The sequence below is a fragment of the Lolium rigidum genome, chromosome 7, assembly GCF_022539505.1.
Source record: "Lolium rigidum isolate FL_2022 chromosome 7, APGP_CSIRO_Lrig_0.1, whole genome shotgun sequence".
NCBI lineage: Eukaryota > Viridiplantae > Streptophyta > Magnoliopsida > Poales > Poaceae > Lolium > Lolium rigidum.
The window spans coordinates 124,979,564-125,000,415 of NC_061514.1; the positions used below are offsets into that span (position 1 = coordinate 124,979,564).

The 20,852-nt window shown below is 40.9% G+C and overlaps 2 long non-coding RNA genes across 3 annotated transcripts; both read right to left on the bottom strand.

Annotated features, from left to right (window-relative positions):
• Nucleotides 1-14,538: 14,538 nt before the first annotated feature.
• On the bottom strand, nucleotides 14,539-15,057 carry LOC124670385. 2 transcript variants are annotated; one of them, XR_006992515.1, is made up of 4 exons: nucleotides 15,006-15,057; nucleotides 14,861-14,944; nucleotides 14,685-14,776; nucleotides 14,539-14,571 (listed from the first exon to the last, which is right to left on the bottom strand). It is a non-coding gene; the product is annotated as an uncharacterized LOC124670385 (long non-coding RNA). The 2 variants fall into 2 exon arrangements; XR_006992514.1 differs by lacking the exon at nucleotides 15,006-15,057 and having other exon boundaries at nucleotides 14,861-14,962.
• A 1,047-nt stretch (nucleotides 15,058-16,104) lies between these two features.
• On the bottom strand, nucleotides 16,105-16,979 carry LOC124673506. Its single transcript, XR_006992763.1, has 3 exons — nucleotides 16,883-16,979; nucleotides 16,601-16,704; nucleotides 16,105-16,242 (listed from the first exon to the last, which is right to left on the bottom strand). It is a non-coding gene; the product is annotated as an uncharacterized LOC124673506 (long non-coding RNA).
• Nucleotides 16,980-20,852: the final 3,873 nt, after the last annotated feature.

Genomic DNA, 20,852 nt, shown 5'->3' on the forward strand with positions numbered 1-20,852 from the left:
CCATGATCGGTTCGCTGGTGGGAGGCGGAGTCGTGGAAGACATCTGAAGATGTAAAAAAGATCGCGGAAAAAGGTTCTTTAGTCGGATCCAGCATCGTCTTCCCCAAATTCATCCCTACCAACTACGACGCGAGAGCAAGGTTCGAGAACTTACCGTAATGGCTTCTGTGGTACCTCGGAGTCGCCGGCGACGAGGTTTCGGCGCGGTGGTTCGCTGATGTTAAGAACAGGATGAACTCGACGAGGTGGCGAAGCGGCTCCGGCGAAGCTCCGGCGAAATTCCGGCACGGCGGAGAAGGAGCTCGAGGCGGCGCTTGGCAGAGAGGTGAAGAGGGGGGTGAATTAGGGTTGAGGGCGTCGACGGCGGATATTTATAGGCCGGCGGGACGAGATTCGTGCTCCGCATCCTGTGGTCGAAACGCAAGCGTCGCACCGTTGGATGCATGACACGTGTCCCAAACCCTAAACGGTAAAAATGGCTAGAGATAAGTTACCGTAGAAATCGCGCGAAAATGGTGCCAGAATTGGCGGAACCGTTTGAGTCTTTTAAAGATTCCGGGTAATCGCGTGAAGATAAAGAGCTCTCATTCGCAAGCAGGGAACTAACCCGGAAACGTATCCGATGACCGTCGATGGATGAAGTCCCGCGAGATGGGAGCATTTTCCGACTAAAAGTTGGGAAAAGAAGAAAGTGTGAAGTTGGAGTTCTGCAAGTTTCTCCGCGTTACCAATATTGTCGGAAACCATGATGGACTAGCAAGGCGGAAACAGCAGGTGAAACTCGGAGAACTCTGGGGGCTACTGTTGTGGGTATACTTCATGGGTGTACCATCGACAATGCCTAGATCCGGCAAGCCCGGGTGGCCCACAGATGGTGATGAGGCATGTGGCCCATCGGGCGGCCCGATTGCTTCGTTGATCATGAAGGAAGAAGTCCAACCCAGGATCAGCAAGCCGGATCCGTACCGACATTAGGAGGAACCCGGATCCGTGGAGGCCCATGAGGAACCCGGATCCAGTACGACGTATATGGAAGGCGGATCCGTGGAGTACACGGCAAGACATTGTACCGTAGTTAGGCTATCTGTAATCCGGCTAGGACTCTCCATGTAAACCCTAGATCCGTGCGCCTTTATAAGCCGGATCCCGGGAGCCTTAGAGGCACAACCACAACTCATTGTAACAACGCGAAAGCGCCCAGATAATTCCAGACAAGCAGCAGTAGGCCCTGTCATCGTGCAGGTGTTCCGAAGCTGGGTAACTCGCGTACCACCGTCCCGTGTGCACTCCGCCCAATGGCCCCTACTACTTCTCCCCCTCGTGAGGATCCCTCCTCCGAGGTATCGTCGATTAGGCAACGACAGGCGGCGTGCCGGAACAGAGACTCCTGTCCCCCAGATATTGGCTTCGCGATGGCGGCGGCTCTGGAAGGTTTCTCGTACCGTGGTTTTTTCGTCTCGTGGTTTTAGGTCGAGGGGCTTCTTATAGGCGAAGAGGCGGCGTCGGAGGGTCAACGAGGTGGCGACACAATAGGGGGGCGCGGGCCACCCCCAGGCCGCGCCGGCCTATGGTCCGGTGGGCCCGTGCCCCCTCTCGGCGGTTCTCGTGTGTTCCGGATGCTTCCGGGCAAAATAGGAACCTGGGCGTTGATTTCGTCCAATTCCGAGAATATTTCGTTACTAGGATTTCTGAAACCAAAAACAGCAGAAAACAGGAACTGGCACTTCGGCATCTTGTTAATAGGTTAGTTCCAGAAAACGCATGATAATGACATAAAGTGTGTATAAAACATGTAGATATCATCAATAATGTGGCATGGAACACAAGAAATTATCGATACGTCGGAGACGTATCAGCTTAGCATCTTTCTTTGTCATAAGGTATCTAATTGCAGCATGATCGGTATGAATCGTAACTTTTGAATCAACAATATAAGATCTAAATTTATCACAAGCAAAGACTACAGCTAACAATTCTTTTTCAGTAGTAGCATAATTTCTTTGAGCAGCATCAAGAGTCTTACTAGCATAATGAATAACATTTAATTTTTTATCTACTCGCTGTCCAAGAACAGCGCCTACAGCAAAATCACTAGCATCACACATAATTTCAAAAGGCAAATTTCAATCAGGAGGTTCAACTACGGGAGCGAGTTGTTAAGGCTTTCTTTAGAGTTTCAAAAGCTTCCTTACAATCATCATCAAAAACAAAAGGTACATCTTTTGAAGAAGATTAGTAAGAGGCTTTGAAATCTTGGAGAAATCTTTAATAAATCTCCTATAAAACCCAGACATGACCAAGAACACTACGAATACCTTTAACATCCCTCGGATAGGGCATCTTCTCAATTGCTTCAACTTTAGCTCTATCAACTTCAATACCTCTCTCGGAAATTTTATGTCCCAATACAATTCCTTCATTAACCATAAAGTGACATTTCTCCCAATTAAGAACAAGGTTAGTTTCTTCACATCTCTCGCAAAACTTTATCGAGGTTTCGCAAACAATTATCAAAAGAATTCCCATAGACAGAAAAATCATCCATGAACACCTCTACAATACTCTCGCAAAAGCCATGAAAAATAGCGGACATGCATCTTTGAAAAGTAGCGGGAGCATTACATAAACCAAAAGGCATACGCCTATAAGCATAAGTTCCATAGGGACAAGTGAAAGTGGTTTTCTCTTGATCTTTAGTTTTAACAACAATTTGTGAAAACCCAGAATAACCATCAAGAAAGCAAAAATGAGTATTTTTAGACAACCTTTCTAGGATTTGATCAATAAATGGTAAAGGGTAATGATCTTTCTTAGTAACTTTATTAACTTTTCGAAAATCAATGCACATTCTATACCCTACAACTACTCTTTGAGGGATGAGCTCATCATTATCATTAGGCACAACAGTCATTCCTCCTTTCTTAGGAACGCAATGCACAGGACTAACCCATCTACTATCGGCAATAGGATATATAATACCGGCTTCAAGAAGTTTTAATACCTCATTCCTTACCACCTCCTTCATCTTCGGAATTAGACGACGCTGATGTTCAACAACAAGCTTTGCATCATCTTCCATATTAATAGCATGTTGGCAAATAGAAGGAGAAATCCCCTTCAAATCATCAAGAGTGTAGCCAATAGCTCCTCGGTGTTTCTTCAATATTTCCAATAACCTTTCTTCCTCAATCTCTGAAAGCTTAGAACTAATAATAACAAGATATATTTTCTTATCATCAATATGAGCATACTTAAGATTATCAGGCAATGGTTTTAAATCGAAAACAGGATCTTCCTTTGGTGGTGGTGTTGTACCTAAATCTTCAACTGGCAAGTCATGTATAAGGATAGGTTGACGAAGGAAAATTTCATCAAGCTCATTTCTTTCTTCCCTAAAGACTTCACTCTCACTATTCTCCAAATGTTGCTGCAAAGGATTATTAGGAGCAAGAGCAATAGACGCACTCTGTTCAACTCTAAAATCATTATTAGGCAAATCAGCTTTATAAGGAGTTTTGGCAAATTTAGAGAAATTAAACTCATAAGATTCACCAGCAAATTTAGTAACAATCTTTTCCTTCTTGCAATCTATAACGGCTCCACAAGTATTTAGGAATGGTCTACCAAAAATAATAGGACAATACTTACTAGCAGCAGAACCAAGTACCAGAAAATCAGCAGGATATTTAATCTTACCACATAAAACTTCCACATCTCGAAAAATACCAATTGGAGAGATAGTTTCTCTATTGGCTAGCCGAATAACCACATCAATATCTTCAAGTTCACAAGAACCAATTTCGTGCATAATCTCCATGCAAAGCTCATAAGGAATAGCGCTAATACTTGCACCAATGTCACATAAACCATAATAACAATGATCACCAATTCTAACAGATAGCATAGGAACACTAGTTTTTCTAGACTTATTAGGATGCGAAACAATATTAGAAGCATCTTCACAGAAAATAATATGACCATCTTCTACATTTTCAGTCACAAGATCTTTAACAATTGCGACGAGCGGAGTTCAACTTTTATTTGTTCTTCGGGTTCTATAGGTTTCTTTTCACTTTTATGAACCGCACTATTTATAACGAGTACTCCTTCATTTTAGCAGGGAAAGGAGTTTTTTCAATATAAGCTTCAGGAATCACATGATCAACAGTTTCAACTACAACACATTTGTTTACGGATGAATCAATTTTATCTTTATACGGTTCATGATACTTATCAAAGTTCTTCTTAGGCAATTCATAATGAGAAGCAAAAGCTTTATAAAGATTTGCAGCAACTTGAGAATCAAGACCATAAGTAGCACTCATATTACGAAATTTATCGGTATCCATAAAAGCTTCAATGCATTTATAATCATAAATTATACCCGATTCTCTATCCTTGTCGTTCTCCCAACCTTCGGTATTTTCTTGGATCCGATCAAGAAGGTCCCTTTTAAACTCTTCTTTGTTGCGTGTAAATGATCCAGAACAAGAAGTATCCAGCAAGGTCTTGTCTTGAAAAGAAAGTCTTGCATAGAAATTATCAATAATAACATTACTAGGAAGCTCATGAATGGGGCATTTGAGCATTAAAGACTTCAATATCCCCCAAGCTTGGGCAATACTTTCTCCATCATGAGGCCAGAAATTATATATGCGGTTCCGATCTTTGTGAATTTCACTTGGAGGATAGAATTTGGAATAAAATAAAGGCACAATGTCCTCCCAATCAAGAGAATCACCATTCTTCGACAATTTATACCAATGCGCCGCTTTACCGGACAGCGATATAGAGAATAGTTTCTTTCTAACTTCATTCATAGCAATACTGCACATTTGAATAACCCGCATAATTCATGTAAAAACGATAAATGATCACCGGGATGGACAGTTCCATCCCTTCATAGCGGTTATCCATAACACGTTCAATAATTTTCATAGGTATTTTATATGGTATCACTTCCTCACACTGGCGCCTCATCCACTACCGTTGCGGTAGTAGTAGATTTCCCAAATAGAAATTGAAGAGAAGATCTCTCCATAATGACTTATAGCGACGAGCGAGAAATAAAATCAGCACAAACGAGTAAAGGTTTTCCTTACCAATAGCGCTTCACTCCCCGGCAACGGCGCCGGAAAATAGTCTTGATGACCCACAAGTATAGGGGGTGTATCGTAGTATCTTCGATAAGTAAGAATGTCGATCCCAACGAGGAGCGGAAGGTGTTGACAAGCAGTTTCGATGAAGGATTCACTGTAAATGCTCACAGACAAGTATTCAAGGGGTTTTGATGTAACAGATGAATAAAGTACAAGTAAGTAAAATGCGAGCGAAATAATTGCAGCGAGTGGCCCAATCCTTTTAGCACAAAGGACAAGCCGGTTTGTTTACTTATAATGACCAAACGTTCTTGAGGACACACGGGAATTTAGTCTAGTGCTTTTGCTTCATGTGGCTAAATAATCTTCATTGTTTTGATAAGTGTTATGTGGGTGAACCTATGCTAATGCACCGCCCTTCCTAGGACTAATACATACTTGTGATTATACCCCTTGCAAGCATCCGCAACTACAAGAAAGTAATTAAGATAAATCTAACCACGACCTTAAACTCTAAGATCCCGCAATCCCTCCCGCATCGATATACCAACGGGGGCTCGGGTTTCGTCACTCCGGCAACCCCGCAATTGGCAAACGAGTACAAGATGTATTCCCCTAGGCCCATAAATGGTGAAGTATCGTGTAGTCGACGTTCACACGAAACCACTAGAAGAATGACACCACAACTTAAATATCATAACATTGAATATTACTCAACCATAATTCACTACTAACATTTAGACTTCACCCATGTCCTCAAGAACTAAACGAACTACTCACGAGACATCATATGGAACATGATCAGAGGTGATATGATGATGAATAACAATCTGAACATAAACCTTGGTTCAACGGTTTCACTCAATAGCATCAATAACAAGTAGAAATCAACACCGGGAGAGTTTCCCCTATCAAACAAACAAGATCAAACCCAAATTGTTACAGCGGTGACGAGGTGCAGCGGTGGAGATGGCGGTGATGATGATGATGATGATGACGGTGGTGATGGAGATGATGTCCAGCTCGATGACGATGACGATGGCGTCGATTTCCCCCTCCGGGAGGGAATTTCCCCGACGGATTCCTGCCCGCCGGGGAGCTCTTTTCTCTCTGGTGTTCTCCGCCCCGCAGAGGCGGCTGTGACTCTTCGCGACGTACCCTCTGGAGCTTAGGTTTTCGGGACGAAGGCATACGCGAAGAAAAGGAGGCGAGAGGGGCTGTGGCCCCCCTCCTCATAGGGCGGCGCGGCCAGGCCTTGGGCCGCGCCGGCCTATGGGGTGGGCCCACCTCGGGTCCCCTCTTCTCCCCTTCGGCTCCCTTCGTCATTTGGAAAAATAGGATTTTTCGTGTAATTCCCGTCAATTGTTGATCTTCCGAAATATTGCATTCGACGGTGCTTTTTGCGGCAGAATCCCGGCTCCGGTGCGCGATCCTCCAATAATCATGAAACATGCAAAATAGATGAAATAACATAAGTATTATCTCCAAATATGAAATATATCAATGAATAACGAGCAAATTATGATATAAAATAGTGATGCAAATTGGACGTATCGGCGGCGGCGTCTCCGGAAGGTTTTCCGTATCGTGGCTCTCGCATCGGGGGTTTCGCGACGAAGACCTTAAGTAGGCGGAAGGGCAGAGTCGGGAGGGTCACGAGGGCCCCACACAACAGGCTGGCGCGGCCAGGGCCCAGGCCGCGCCGCCTTGCTGTGTCGTCGCCCCGTGGCCCCACTTCGTTCACTCCTCGGACTTCTGGAAGCTTCGTGGAAAAATAGGCCCCTGGGCGTTGATTTCGTCCAATTCCGAGAATATTTCCTTACTAGGATTTCTGAAACCAAAAACAGCGTAAAACAAGAATCGGCTCTTCGGCATCTCGTCAATAGGTTAGTGCTGGAAAATGCATAATAATGACATATAATGTGTATAAAACATGTGAGTATCATCATAAAAGTAGCATGGAACATAAGAAATTATAGATACGTTTGGGACGTATCAAGCATCCCCAAGCTTAGTTCCTACTCACCCTCGAGTAGGTAAACGATAACAAAGATAATTTCTGAAGTGACATGCTATCATAATCTTGATCATACTATTGTAAAGCATATGAGATGAATGCAGCGATTTGAAGCAATGATGAAGATAATGAGTAAACAAATGAATCATATAGCAAAGACTTTTCATGAATAATACTTTCAAGACAAGCATCAATAAGACTTGCATAAGAGTTACTCATAAAGCAATAAATTCAAAGTAAAGGCATTGAAGCAACACAAAGGAGATATAAGTTTCAGCGGTTGCTTTCAACTTCAACATATTTATCTCATGGATAATTGTCAACACAAAGCAATATAACAAGTGCAATAAGTACACATGTAAGAATCAATGCACACAGTTGACACAAGTGTTTGCTTCTAAGATAGAAAGAATAGGGAAACTGACTCAACAATAAAGTAAAAGATAGGCCCTTCGCAGAGGGAAGCATTGATTACTATATTTGTGCTAGAGCTTTTCATTTTGAAAACAAGAAACAATTTTGTCAATGGTAGTAATAAAGCATATGTGTTATGTATAAGATATCCTATAAGTTGCAAGCCTCACGCATAGTATACTAATAGTGCTCGCACCTTGTCCTAATTAGCTTGGATTAACACTGATTATCATTGCATAGCATATGTTTCAACCAAGTGTCACAAAGGGGTACCTCTATGCCGCCTGTACAAAGGTCTAAGGAGAAAGCTCGCATTGGATTTCTCGCTTTTGATTATTCTCAACTTAGACATCCATACCGGGACAACATAGACAACAGATAATGGACTCCTCTTTAATGCTTAAGCATTCAACAACAGTTAATATTCTCATAAGAGATTGAGGATTAATTGTCCAAACTGAAACTTTCACCATGAATCATGGCTTTAGTTAGCGGCCCAATGTTCTTCTCTAACAGTATGCATACTCAAACCATTTGATTGTGAGAACCGCCCTTACTTCAGACAAGACGAACATGCATAGCAACTCACATGATATTCAACAAAGGTAAAAGAGTTGATGGCGTCCCCGTAAACATGGTTACCGCTCAACAAGCAACTTATTAAGAAATAAGACACATAAGTACATATTCTTCACCACGATAGTTTTTAAGCTATTTGTCCCATGAGCTATATATTGCAAAGGCAAAGAATAGAAGTTTTAAAGGTAGCACTCAAGTAATGTACTTTGGAATGGCGGATAAATACCATGTGGTAGGTAGGTATGGTGGACACAAATGGCATGGTTATTGGCTCAAGGATTTGGATGCACGAGAAGAATTCCTCTCAATACAAGGCTAGGCTAGCAAGGTTGTTTGAAGCAAACTCAAGTATAAAAGGTGCAGCAAAGCTCACATATGAACATATTGTAACTATTATAAGACTTTACATTGTCTCCTTGTTGTTCAAACACCTAGACCAGAAAATATATAGACTCTAGAGATCAATCATGCAAACCAAATTTTAACAAGCTCTATGTAGTTATTCATTAATGAGTACAAGGTACATGATGCAAGAGCTTAAACAAGATCTATATGATCACAACAATTGCCAAGTATCACATTATTCAAGACATTAAACCATTTACCACATGCGGCATTTTCCGTTTCCAACCATATAACAATGAATGAAATAGTCCAACTTTCGCAATGAACATTAAAGATAAAGCTAAGAACATATGTGTTCATACGAAACAGCGGAGCGTGTCTCTCTCCCAAACAAAGAATGCTAGGATCCGATTTATTCAAACAAAAACAAAAATAAAAACAAACAGACGCTCCAAGTAAAGCACATGATGTGACGGAATAAAAATATAGTTTCACTAGAGGAACCTGATAAGTTGTCGATGAAGAAGGGATGCCTTGGGCATCCCCAAGCTTAGACGCTTGAGTCTTCTTAAAATATGCAGGGATGAACCACGGGGCATCCCCAAGCTTTGACTTTTCACTCCTCTTGATCATATTGTATCATCCTCCTCTCTTGACCCTTGAAAACTTCCTCCACACCAAACTCGAAACAAACTCATTAGAGGGTCAGTGCATAATTCATATATTCAGAGGTGACATAATCATTCTTAACACTTCTGGACATTGCACAAAGCTACTGAAAGTTAATGGAACAAAGAAATCCATCAAACATAGCAAAACAGGCAATGCGAAATAAAAGGCAGAATCTGTCAAAACAGAACAGTCCGTAAAGATGAATTTTAAAGTGGCACCAGACTTGCTCAGATAAAAATGCCCAAATTGAATGAAAGTTGCGTACATATCTGAGGATCACGCACGTAAATTGGCAGATTTTTTTGATTTTTCTACAGAGACTACTGCTCAAATTCGTGACAGCAAGAAATCTGTTCCTGCGCAGCAATGCAAATCTAGTATTGGCTTTACTATCAAAGACTTTACTTGGAACAACAATGCATTAAATAGAGATAAGGAGAGGTTGCTACAGTAGTAAACAACTTCCAAGACTCAAATATAAAATAAAGTGCAGAAGTAAAATAATGGGTTGTCTCCCATAAGCGCTTTTTTTTAACGCCTTTCAGCTAGGCGCAGAAAGTGTGTATCAAGTATTATCAAGAGATGAAGCATCAACATTAGTGTTGGGAGTTTTCTCAACTATGTATTTTATCTTATCTATGTGAGTTTCAGAGGCTCCCTTTTCATTATTCTTAGGTTTGCTATCCTCGTCAAACAAATTTTCAGGAACAAGCCAACCATAGTTATTTTCTAGAGCGTCATTCATTCCTAGGAGCTTACAAGGTATTGTTATCTTAATCTCCCCACCATCATTAATACTAGATTTAGATGTGCGCCTTGGCGCACGATCCCGTGAAGCTCTTGCCAATATACATTTTATATAAAGACACTAAAATTCACTAAAGCAATATTTTTTTGAGAATTACAAAAGCTCAAGAATTAACAAACCTCAGTCTTAGCATCTGTACAAATCGATGATAAAACCGTATTTCAAATATTCATAAAGAATCAGATAACATGTGTTTAATTTTGTCTTGATTGTAGCTTTTTTCCTAATATGTACAAAACTGGCACAAATAGTCACATATTACTGAACGAAAATGTAATACAGATTCAGTTTCTTATTATATTTAGGAATCAAAATCTACATTTGTTGTTGGAAATGAACTTGCAGGAATTCAAGGCTCCCGAAGACAACACTTGCATATGCCTTTCCAAGCTAACACCTGATAATTAATTGCTCACATGCCTTACCGCCACCTTCGATGATCAGGTCCTTGATTAGTCCCACGGCAATACATGAAGAGAGGAGCTAATTTCATAACTGAGAAGCGATTGAAAATATTTCATGTCTGGCCCACATCAGAGAGGATTCAAATTAAAAGGCATACAATCTAAATGAAGAGAGCACATACTTGGGAATGAACCAATTAACTCATATTCAGCGATTTTAGTTTGGAAGTGAAATGGGCAAATGATATAATCATACAACGTGAAGCGACATAACTACATCTTGTCATCCATGAAGTACAGTTCAACTTGCTACCAATATTAGTTTCACCATAAACAGTAACCATGGACTTGAAATAGGAAACCATTGGATATTTCTCAAACGTCTGCGACACAAATCATACTTGCTATCATGGACAAAGTATGGCCCAATAAAAAGAAATATGGTGCACCAAATTTGAATATACATTTTTAAGTTTCTTCATACAGTATCCAAGCAGAAGTACAAGCATACATCCACCTGTAAGGGGCACTATAAATACTTTTCTCCAGCTCTTAGCAAGCCATCACAGGTTCCATTGCCTGAACATGTACATGTTGCTCGAGTTGTTCCTTGATTGAACAATGTGACAGTATAAAATAAATTTGAGAAGAAACCAAACTATGTAGAGCAAAGAAAACGTAGCGAGTCCATAGGATGACCTAAGCAGTATTTCCATTTCTAAGCAAAAGAAATCTACCATTAAAAAAGGGGCAGCAGTATTTTATAAAAGGTAGATGGTCATAACTACATCATCATGTCTATTATATCTTAGTACTACTTGAGATCCAACATAGGAGTAAAAAAGGCCTTCCACTTTAAACTCTGATATCAATTGGCAAGTGGAAGAGCCCATCTGGAAGAACTATGTGTAATGATATGTATAAAAGAATGAACTCGTAAAACGCAGATCATTGGCACTTTCACTTGTTTGAAGGAGACTATTCATGGGTAGAAGACACTTTTTTAAAAATCTCGGTACTCTATTAAAAGACTCTTAGACCCTAAAACAGATCTATTGTAATTCTGATTAGAACTAAATATATTCAACGGAAAAACAGAATCATAAGGAAACACCACATCATGTAGATCTCTAGAAATAGAAACCAATGTAAACGGAATAAGCTCTAATGCTGCATCTAAAAACTTTATGCGTATCAGCCTACTATCACAGTAGTATTGAGTACACATGACCACATTTTGGCAACGCAACCACTAAGTAAAGAATACTCCCTCCGTTCCTATATATAAGCCATATAGTTTTTTGAGAAAAATTCCAGAATATAAGGTCTATTGCGTTGCTCTAGTTGTATGGAAAATATTTTTAGAGATTTGATTAGGTTTACTTATCTTATGCAAAGTCCTCTATTAGCTCACGCCAATTACTTAGGGTTAATCCTAGCCAAACATGGTGTATTTTTTCCTAAATATGCGTTCCTTAATTTCCGTGCCAAAAACTATATGGCTTATATTTAGGACCGGAGGGAGTATTTATTTTATTTTGAGAAGTGCACCATCCTAAATATAAACTAACATTTTCTATCCCTAAGTTTACTCCAAATATTTCTAGGATATGAGCAGGATACAGTTAAGAAAAAAAAAGACAACAAAGAAAGAGGTGCATCAATACTAAACACTTGTAGCTAAGCCACATGGAAAGGAAAGACAACTTCTTAGGAAACATAATCTCAAAAACACGGATAATATATCAGAGGAATATGATGAACAATTAAAAGGGCCTATGTCTATGAGAATTACCTTTCACTAATCGTACACAGCATAATTTCTTCATTATTCTTCAAGGTATCGCAACTATTGATTCTTGAAGGGATACGAACTAATCCACTATTTCCATGGGCAAACGTCGATCAGCCTTTGTTTTTTGCTTAGGCTCTATGGTCGGGTTGGCTCATTTTACATTGACTTGTCAAAATGACCAACTACAGGTTTAACCACCATAATATAGGATGACGTGAAAGCTAAATGAGGCACCAGAGCTGGGTGCTCACAAACATCTTGAGAAACTGAAGAACACAAGTCTCATCTCAGGAGCTACACCAAAGAACGAGTAGCTTTGCAATATACCACAATTGACAGAGAATGAAAGAACAGAGCAACACTCGACACCATATCATATTTTGTAGTGATGTGAGATGCATCTAAGAAAAAGAAGAGGTTAACATGCTTAAATGTGCTTACTTTCTATGAAATTAAACTGCACTAAAAGCCGTAGAAAGCACAAGAAAATATAATTAGAACAAATGTGTGCTGATACAAGCAAAAGAAGCATGCCCAGATCTTGATTTTGAAGAATATATTTAATTACTTTCATAACCTGCCAAGTATATGCAGCTAAATAAACGAGCACACTCCAAACTACCACAGTTGAAATGCACAACATAAAGAGAAAACAATCATACATGCATAACAACCCAAATGCTCCATCCTAACTCGGAAGCAATAGTGGCGAGCAAGCTCTTCATGCTAGAGATGAGTTAAAGGAAGAGGACGAGACAACAAATAAATAAAACATTTACACACAGGGTGAATGTACTAAATTGAAAAGAGGAACTCACACATTAACCCTAAAAGAAGCAGCCTAATAACAAAGAGCAAGTTCAACCCAAGCCAAGAATGAAGAACCATCTCTGAACCCTGAACAAAATATTCCTACCAAATGGAAAGGTTGAAAGATAAAGTACCTAGGAAAGCTAATTTCTATTTTGAGGTCAGCAGTACTACCTATATTTTTCTCTTAATGGAGAAAGTGTATTACTATGAAGGCCAACTTAAGAAAAATGCAAGAACCCTTATCGCTAATAGTTAGAAACATTAGGTGACAGGCATCCACAAAGGCTATTAAGAGCGCTATTTATAAAATCCAACATCTGAGATAACATAAATTGATATGATGCATAATTGTCAGGCATAACCTAGAGGGGGAGCACATATACCAGGATATATTAATAATAGATCATAGCTACCCCATATAAATCAAAATAGCAAGTATGATCAAAATAGCAGAGTATTTTTGACATGTCAAAGGCTTGGTGAAGCATACCACGTTTTCAAATAGAATAAAATTGATAAATTCAGCAAGATGCATCCTAGGATATTTCCCTGCCAGGGTCCACAAGGAGATAGCATTAGGCACGCAATGGACCTGAAATGGCAGAGAAAACTGCGACAAGCACAAAAAAAATTAGCATGAAAACATTTGGCATCCGACAATGCATGGCGAACAAATATGTATAAATAACAACACCTATCTTGGAGGCCTTACCATATCTGGTTTCCAGTACATCTAGCAGCCTATTGAATTGGTAGTCTGGTCCCAAAAACGAACATATATCTGAAGATGAATCATCAACATCTATTGTACAGAAGATGATGAAAATAATACATTACCGATTCTCGTTAATAAAGCCAACATAAATGAAAAACCAATAGTAAGAGGCATGAACTGAATCCTTTGACTCATATGTATGTTAGCTCAGTCCATAGACTTCGTTCTCTTCAAAAGCCGCTACCTAAAGAAAAAAATACAGATTGGGTCCGCCTTGGCACATGATCCCGTAAGACCCATGTATAGATAGGGAAATGCTAATAATTTTTAGGTTTTACAAATCATCACAAACCACAGTAAATAACCAGAGGAATATATATAATATAGAAATTAACAGTTGTCGATTTTGCCGAGAGCAACAAAATCAAGGAACGCTAAAATTATCACCTACATAGGCAATGCATTGTCGGCCATCGCAGCATGGTCTTTAAAAGTGACAACGGAAAGGAAATGTAAATATGATTAGGGCCTGCATCACCCAAAGATAAACCAATGCAAATGAATCATGTTCAATACAACAAAGTTGCACCCATGTACCTTGGTGAAACATTTAAGAGAAATGATCCTTTCTCATCTTCTCCGAACACTATATTAACCATGCTTGAGAGTTAAAACTATATCATGAGTAAACGGTAAGTGCATAACAAACATATGTACAAACAATAGCAATCTACCATCAATTAACTCAAACCATAAAAAAAATCAAGTTTTCGCAGAGAATATCATGCGTAAACATCTACTGAAGAGAAGCAAGTCACACGGTGTTTCCTCAAATCTGAATCACACTACCATTATCTCGTCTCCACCAAGGTTCGCACTTATTGCAGGTCTCTCGAGTGTCTTCATCATGCTACAAGTCCAGGGGAAATAAATGAGTCATAAGAGAGAATATCAGCAGTCAGGTCAGCATCTTCCACTGATGAGTTAAACTGAATAAACTCTACACAAAATAAAAGTACAGACCTTGTGTCTCTGTTGTTGTTCTAGCTGCATGTTTGGGGCGCCGGAGGAGACATAAGAGAGTTATTGCAGGTCTCTCGAGTGTCTTCATCATGCTAAAAGTCCACCAGAAATAAATGAGTCATAAGAGAGAATATTAGCTGAACTGAATAAACTCTACACAAAATAGAAATACAGACCTTGTGCCTCTGTTGTTGTTCTAGCTGCATGTTAATGAAGCTAGCATAAATGAAACAACAACACTAAGAGGCATGAACTGAATCCTTTGACTCAGGCGTATATTAGCTCAGTCCAAAGACTGCTGTTCTCTTCAAAAGCCGGTACCTAAAGAAAGAAAATGCAGATTTCAGAGAAATCCCTCTTGTTATTTGAAAAGTTGTCGCAAGCCGTTGATCCGGAGATAAGTAAATAAAAAGGGTGTGCATCAACTGAGATTCCAGCGATCTCATTGTAATACATGAACTTTTTAATGGGCCTAGCATAACCTTTTAAAACCCCACACAGAGAAATAAATTCAGATAGAAATTCTATTGCCAAGTAGTTGGAACCTGCGTGGTATTTTTTATGTACTCTCAAGAAGTCACGTCACCTTGAGTATTAATAGAGAATGCACCAAGAAAATAAATTAGGATGGCCATGAAAATGTGCTATCAAATATAGTATGCCATTTTGCAAAATCCATCTTAAAACTTATAGATCAGCGATGTTCATGGAGAAACATGAGAAACACTATCAGAGAGGTAAACTTAAGAACAACCACATGTCTGGTGTGCTACACACAAATCGGCACATGTCAGCTAACCGAGTACTGTTTTGGGCAGAAAGAAAATAAGCGATGAAGGTATGCGATAAATCTTGAATTTTTAGGGCACCTAATAAATGCATTCCCAATAACCAATGTAACGCTAAATCCATGCTGGTCAATAATAAGCATGCCAAGGAATAGTATGTGTCAGAAGTTGAAAGGCGCAATTACTCGGGCCGACAATAGCACTATAAAAAGTAGTGTTTTTTTCTAATTAAAATAATTTCTTAGATGTATAACACTGCATGTGGCTATGATAAACATGTTAGTGTTACTTGCCAAAGACAAAGAGAACCTGCAGATCCTTGCCGAAGAAGAGGCCGAGGAGGTAATGCGGCATCTCTTGCCCTCCTATTGTCATCCTATCAATAGTCTTTTACACCTGACATTTATAGAAATAGTTAGAGATCACAGTTTCGCATCACCACCATCCCGGAGACATCAACTGAAACTTCACTTAAGAAAACGCATTCAACAAGCTAGCATCGACCATTTTGAAGTCTATAAGCAAACCAGAGAAATATCACATTCCATAGTAATAAACACGAAGTTATCTCAGAACTAAAAAAAGAGTATTTTCTAGTGATAGCCATACCAAATGGTTTGGACGTCCTTCTTCTCCTTCTAGTCATATTTATCTTCAACATTTTATCAGACAAAGATGATCTACCATAAGTTATATTCGACAATACGGTTGTGAAGACATAAAATATCTCACTTGTCCAGCAGCTCGACAACACCATTGCTCTTGGTCACCTGGCCCAGGCATCGGCACAAAAACTGCCCTTTAGTTTAATTATGGAAGACTGAATTACTTATAAAAGCTTTAGCATCAGCTAGTATTTCAGCTTGCCCAAGGAGATAGATAACACGTGTGTTGTGCTTTATGGTTTGGGTTCAACTCATATTCATTTTTATGATTAATTTTGTAATACCGACAGTGAAATGAGACATACCATAAACAAGTGGAAGTCTAATTTAATATAGAAAGTAAGATGCACTTTCACAACACAGTAAGTCAAGAGTTCTATTTCATGTATAACTATTTTTCTGATAAATATGCTCGTGCAAATAGAATAATATTAGATCTAACAAGAAAACGACGAAGTCTTACATGAGTCCTTGATCAACCAATCCTCTACGGTTACAGTACACCAAGAAATACAATCTTATGTCGGGCATGGCTTGCAAATATCAGGTGATTCCATTTCCTGATACCTGCAAAGGGCAGCATCCACATCCGATGTCCAGTGAACCGATCTACTCCCTCCGTTCCTTTTTAATTGACTCGAATTTAGTACAAACTTGTACTAAATTCGAGTCAATTAAAAAAGAACGGAGGTAGTAACTGATATTTTACCGCAAAGCATACAGAGCTATATAGAATACAGAATACCTGAAAAATAGCAAAGTTCATAGGCCACGGCATGCTCTGCCTTGCCCTGCTTCAGGCGCCCAGCCCACGGGCACGCGACAAGCACGGCCATCGAGCAGGACCCGTGGAGCTGTAGGCTTCCAGGGAAGGGAACTGCGGCGGCGCCCGCGTCAGTATCACCTTCCTCACGTGTTCATGAGGAGATTCAGACTGGGTAAGAGGAAGACCACACGAGATGCGGCCACGCTCGATTCGTCGACGTAGCTGATTTCGCCGCTCCAGGCTCCCTCTTGCGACGCGGTGCGGCTTCGCCTATCACCATCCATGAGGGAGGGGATTGGGGAGACAGCCGCGTGCGGGGATTGGGAGAGAGGCGGCTTGCTGTCTCGATGGAGAAGACCACGAGGCACACACGACGTGGATGGGGCGCGGTCTGGGACCTTCGTCGCCGGCAGCGGCGACGGGCGCAGGCGCGGTTGGGATCGACGTGGGGGCGGCGGCGGCAACTGCGATTGGGGGAGGAGGAGGCCAGCCGATTGGGGAGGACGAAGCGAGGAGATTGGGCCTTGGGGCTAGGTTTCGTCGGTTTCGGTTTTGTTCCAAGCACGAGCGGCCCGGATCGACGTGGGGCTGAAACCAATATCGAACGGCGCGGGCTGGTTCCCTTTCGTGGATAGGCTGTGAGGCCCCCGTGGGGAGCATCATATATACCCCTGGATTATTAGTGTACCTTACTCTCTCCATGTCCATCTTTTCAAGGATACTAACAAAATTGGTATAGGAGCCAAGCATCTTATATTTAATAAAGACCTTTCTAGCCTCTCTTGCTACACCACCAAATTCTTTAAGAAGGGTTTCTAAAACAAAATCTTTCTTTTCCCCTTCCTCCATATCACGAGTGTGAGAAACATGTGTTGGATTATAGGATTGAGATTAACAAATTTAGTTTCCAGCATGTGTACTAAAGAAGCAACAACAATTTCATAAGTAGGAGCAAGTTCTACCAAGTGTCTATCTTCAAAATCTTCAGCGGTACTAACATGAGTGAAAAAGTTTTCTATATTATCTCTCCCAATTATAGACCCTCGTCCTACCGGTATGTCTTTCAGAGTGAACTTAGGAGGAAACATGATGAAATAAACTAAAGGTAAATAAAGTAAATGCAAGTAACTAATTTTTTTGTGTTTTTGATATGGAGAGCAAGACAGTAAATAAAGTAAAACTAGCAACTAATTTTTTTGTGTTTTGATATAATGCAGCAAACAAAGCAGTAAATAAAGTAAAGCAAGACAAAAACAAAGTAAAGAGATTGGAAGTGGAAGACTCCCCTTGCAGCGTATCTTGATCTCCCCGGCAACGGCGCCAGAAAAAGAGCTTGATGCGTGCAGTCGACACGTCCGTTGGGAACCCCAAGAGGAAGGTGTGATGCGTACAGTAGCAAGTTTTCCCCCAGAAAGAAACCAAGGTTTATCGAACCAGGAGGAGCCAAGAAGCACGTTGAAGGTTGATGGCGGAGGAGTGTAGTGCGGCGCAACACCAGGGATTCCGGCGCCAACGTGGAACCTGCACAACACAATCACAGAACTTTGCCCCAAGCCCCCAACGTAACAGTGAGGTTGTCAATCTCACCGGCTTGCTGTAAACAAAGGATTAGATGTATTGTGTGGATGATGATGATTGTTTGCGAAGAACAGTAAAGAACATTTGCAGCAGATTGTATTTCAGATGTAAAGAATAGGACCGGGGTCCACAGTTCACTAGCGGTGTCTCTCCCATAAGATAACAGATGTTGGGTGAACAAATTACAGTTGGGCATTTGACAAATAAAGAAGGCATAACAATGCACATACATATATCATGATGATTACTATGAGATTTAATCAGGGCATTACGACAAAGTACATAGACCGTTATCTGATACGTCTCCGATGTATCGATAATTTCTTATGTTCCATGCCACATTATTGATGATATCTACATGTTTTATGCACACTTTATGTCATATTCGTGCATTTTCTGGAACTAACCTATTAACAAGATGCCGAAGAGCCAGCTGTCTGTTTTTTGCTGTTTTTGGTTTCGAAATCCTAGTAACGAAATATTCTCGGAATTGGACGAAATCAACGCCCGGGGTCCTATTTTGCCACGAAGCTTCCGAAGACCGAAAGGGATACGAAGTGGGGCGACGAGGCGTCGCCACCATAGGGCCGCGCGGCCGAGGGGGCCCGCGCCGCCCTATGGTGTGGGCCCCTCGTCGGCCCTCCGACTCGCCCTTCCGCCTACTTATAGCCTCCGTCGCGAAACCCCCGATACGAAGAACCACGATACGGAAAACCTTCCGGAGACGACGCCGCCGCCAATCCCATCTCGGGGATTCGGAGATCTCCTCCGGCACCTCGCCGGAGAGGGGATTCATCTCCCGGAGGACTCTTCACCGCCATGGTCGCCTCCGGAGTGATGAGTGAGTAGTTCACCCCTGGACTATGGGTCCATAGCAGTAGCTAGATGGTTGTCTTCTCCTCATTGTGCTTCATTGTTGGATCTTGTGAGCTGCCTAACATGATCAAGATCATCTATCTCGTAATGCTATATGTTGTGTTTGTCGGGATCCGATGGATAGAGAATACCATGTTATGTTAATTATCAAGTTATTACCTATGTGTTGTTTATGATCTTGCATGCTCTCCGTTATTAGTAGAGGCTCTGGCCAAGTTGATGCTAGTAACTCCAAGAGGGAGTATTTATGCTCGATAGTGGGTTCATGCCTCCATTGATATATGGGGGAGTGACAGAAACCCCTAAGGTTGTGTTGTGTTGTTGCCACTAGGGATAAAACATTGATGCTATGTCTAAGGATGTAGTTGTTGATTACATTACGCACCATACTTAATGCAATTGTCTGTTGCTTTGCAACTTAATACTCGGAAGGGGTTCGGATGATAACCCGAAGGTGGACTTTTTAGGCATAGATGCGGCTTGGATGGCGGTCTATGTACTTTGTCGTAATGCCCAATTAAATCTCACTCGTACTTATCATGACATGTATGTGCATTGTTATGCCCTCTCTATTTGTCAATTGCCCGACTGTAATTTGTTCACCCAACATGCTTTTATCTTATGGGAGAGACACCTCTAGTGAACTGTGGACCCCGGTCCATTCTTTTATACTCGAAATACAAATCTGCTGCAATACTTGTTCTTTACTCGTTTTCTTGCAAACAATCATCTTCCACACAATACGGTTAACCCTTTGTTACAGACAAGCCGGTGAGATTGACAACCTCACTCGTTTCGTTGGGGCAAAGTACTTTGGTTGTGTTGTGCACGTTCCACGTTGGCGCCGGAATCTCTGGTGTTGCGCCGCACTACATCCCGCCGCCATCAACCTTCAACGTGCTTCTTGACTCCTACTGGTTCGATTAAACCTTGGTTTCTTACTGAGGGAAATTAGCCGCTGTGTGCATCACACCTTCCTCTTGGGGTTCCCAACGGACGTGTCAATTACACGCATCAAGCAAATTTCTGGCGCCGTTGCCGGGGAGATCAAGACACGCTGCAAGGGGAGTCCCCACTTCCCAATCTCTTTACTTTGTTTTTGTCTTGCTTTATTTTATTTACTACTTTGTTTGCTGCATTATATCAAAACACAAAAAAATTAGTTGCTAGTTTTACCTTATTTACTGTCTTGTTTGCTATATCAAAAACACAAAAAAATTAGTTACTTGCATTTACTTTATCTAGTTTGCTTTATTTACTACTGCTAAAATGGCCACCCCTGAAAATACTAAGTTGTGTGACTTCACAACCACAAATAATAATGATTTCTTATGCACACCTATTGCTCCACCTGCTACTACAGCGGAATTCTTTGAAATTAAACCTGCTTTACTGAATCTTGTTATGCGAGAGCAATTTTCTGGGTGTTAGTTCCGATGATGTCTGCTGCCCATCTCAATAATTTTGTTGAATTGTGTGAAATGCAAAAGTATAA